Genomic DNA, 3,512 nt, shown 5'->3' on the forward strand with positions numbered 1-3,512 from the left:
CTTTTTTTACTCACTGACAAACATTAAATCAGAGTTAACACTTTCTGTTAGAGGTCAGTTAGGATTAATGCAGTTATTCTTGTTATCCAGTTATCCAATTAGCTCTCCTCAATTCTCTCATGATAGTTTGCTTGGAGATAAATTTATTCCACCTGGCAGTAGATCAGTTGAGTTTGCAGACTGCCGTTTTTCAGTTCTAGGTTTTCTGCGGCACTAAGACCATGGCTTTTTGATGACCGCTACAAAACACTGTGTTTGTTTTTCTTCAGGCACTTTTTAACTAATTTGGCTGCAAGCTTGGAGTTGTCCATATAGAAGACCCATTTGTGCCCAGTTTTTAACTTCCAGACAATATTCCCACATGATGTTCTTTCATTATGATGCCATCTACTGTATTTTGTGAAGTGCACCAGTCCCTCCTGCTACAAAGCACCCACACAGCATGATGTTGGAATGGTGTTCTCCGCTTTGTAAGCTTCATCTGTTCTTCCTCCAGATGTAATGACGGTCATTTCCACTAAATACTTGAATTTTAGTTTCATCAGACAAGATGTGTCTTCAAAAATGTAGGTTTTTGTCCCATTTCCAAATGGTAATGTGTTTTTTTTATGATTTGCTGTGATGAATTCTTTGCTGAGTGGCCTTTCGACCCATTCTTGTACAGGATTCTTACCAGCTTCAGCCCCAATCTACAAAACGTCCTTTTAGGGGTTAAAATTAAAATTTCAAAACTAAATACATTAATCTGGGACACAACACTAATCTCCCTCCTAAAGAGCATGATGACTGGACATTTCCATAATGCTTATTATCGCACGTAATTATTTGAACAGATGACATTGCACCTCCACTTATCTTGAAATTGTACCCAAGAATGAACCAGACATGTGAAGATTCACAGTTTTCTTTTTCTTTTGATTGTCCCATTAAATTATTATTATTATTTCAGGAAAATACAGACGTTATGTTCTGGACTATAGTGTCACAGTTTGCTGTTCTGTGTTGATTTTATTTGAATAATTTCACAAATCAGAACACTACTTCTTGTAGCAGTGTACCTGCACATAGTTAGCTGTCATTCTTAAGAACTCACCTTCTGATAATGTTGTGAGCTTTGACATGGGTCTGGTTGAAAAGCTTAGTGAGTACTTGCCAGCCACTTTGGGTGGCCATACTTCTTATGCAGGGCACTTCTTTAAAGCTTCTAATGACGAGTGACCCTTGCATGAACAAATTCTTAGAGACTAGGTCAGGCTTTTAGATTCAGGGGAGTTCCTACTGCAACCGTCTATCACGCCTGGAAACCAAGCAGTCAACTTGTGTATGAACAAACTCTGTAGCCTTCCATTTTAAGCCCAAAAGGAAGTTATTATTTCCAACAGCATGGGTTTTTAGGCCTTTATGACGGGTGAATCATTCATCATTACCGACTGACGACAATGTTTTTGCAGAACTCTCTTTAAATTGAGCGTTTGTGTGCAGAGTGACTTCAGGAGAAGACAAAGAGTCCTGAGTTGGTATGCTGGGAGCAAAACCTGAGGAGCAACCACTCTGACAAAGAAAACCAGACTGTTGACAACAATCCATAAATCAAACAAGGTCATTGCTTCTTTGAAGATCAGGAGGTGACTTCCCACCAGACTTACACCAACAATCACCTCAAATTAAAAAGAAAGCTATATATGAACATTCTTTCAGTATTATTTATTGTTTCTGCAATTTCATGTTTCATAAAAACCCGCCTTGTGTTACCAAAGTGGTCCAGAGAAGTAAAAAATTAATTCTAATTGCATCCATTAGATGAAATGTGTCAATTTCAGTAGGTGTTTATTAAGCATAAATTTATTTTGTTGGTAGTGCGCTTACACCAAGAAAGCAACATGTGTAACTTTAACTGAGCAAATGTAAATCCAAATTTAACCCAAACATATTCATGATGCAGGCTTGGTATTGGTTTGATTGCAGCATAGTTCCTTGTCATATACTATAATATAAATAAATGGAACCCATAATGCAAAACAATCTTAACAGGTCATTTGATCAGATGGAAGAAGATGTAAAAAAAAAGAAAATCAGACTCATCTGAAATTGAAAGTCTACCAATAGTTTTTATTGTCCAAGAGAAAAGTGGCATTCATCCATTTTTTATTCTTGCAAACTGGTATCTATGGAGCTCAGTGAGTGATTTTGGGGGGTGCAGGTTGTAACACAGGACCAACACACACAGTAACTTCTAATGGATAACATGCATGTGATATGCAGAAAGGCTCAGATTCAAACCTGGGATCTTTCTGCTGCAAGGCAACAACAGTGCTATGAACTGTGCAGTCAGTTTAATTCAGTTCAGATTTTACTGAAGATTTCCAGCATTAAATAGCTAAAAATCAAGCAGAAGGAAATATTTACATGTCTTTTTTATTGCTATGAGAGAATAACAAACGCATAGACTGGAAGTGCAGGGGTGTGTCTAGAATTTTCCAACTACATACAATCCAGCTTGATCCTAATATTAGAACAATATAGTCAAAATTACTGAATCATTAAATATCATTTGACAAAGAGCTAAGATAGCTTGTTTCATTGCATTAGGTTTTTGTCTTTGCAGCAGTCCCTCTTACTGAGGAAGCCTGTGGAGACAGTGAAGAGGAACAACTCCCTCCTAACAGTATGAAACTGTCAGGAGAAACAGGCTTAGTAAGGATAACCACCTACTGCTACCAGCTGGGCCCAGGAGGGAGGAGCGTACACATAAAGCACTGAAGGACTGATCAAACAGAGCTGATTTATTCATTTCTATGGTTGTATTTTGTAAGCAGAGGACAGAACACCTCCCCCTGATAAAATTGGGGAACTGAATTTCCTTTATATCTAAATTAAGAAACTGAGGAAAACTCTTCTCTAAGTATGAAACTTTGCTAGACAAAACGTGCATTTATTTTTAAAATTACTGATACTAAAGGCAAGAAGGGCAAAGAGGGTTTCTCACTGAAACCAAAAAAAACACATTGTGGCCACTGTGTGCTAACTTATTTTACCAGATTTAAAAAAAACAATTACTGGAAAACAAATTCCCTTCCCTTAAGGCTTGAATGCATTTTAAACAGTTGTAATGTGCTTATTGGACAACAAACAACACACTCAGACAAAACATTGCTCTTTTTATTAAGTGAAATCCTTATTTTACACAATACTTGTGAAGTTTGGTTATATTTCAGCATTTGACTCAGGTCCCAGATTGTTCCACACACTTGATTGGCTGAGAGCTGGTCTGCCTCTCCCAACCTGAGACCCCTTCATCTTATGCTTTTTATTTTGTAAAATACATGTTGGCATTAATTATTTAATGGCTCTTTCTGTGATGTAGCTGTCATAAAGAAGATGCCTCTAAACTTTTGTCTCCACGTTCTGTCTGCCTCCTTGCATCCTGCTCTCCCTGCGCTGTGGTAACTCCGCTGTGAGAGCTGGACTCGTTACCAAATGGCTTTTATCCAAGTAGAGGCGCCTGAGAGCGC

This window comes from Xiphophorus maculatus, chromosome 20, assembly GCF_002775205.1.
Source record: "Xiphophorus maculatus strain JP 163 A chromosome 20, X_maculatus-5.0-male, whole genome shotgun sequence".
Lineage (NCBI taxonomy): Eukaryota > Metazoa > Chordata > Actinopteri > Cyprinodontiformes > Poeciliidae > Xiphophorus > Xiphophorus maculatus.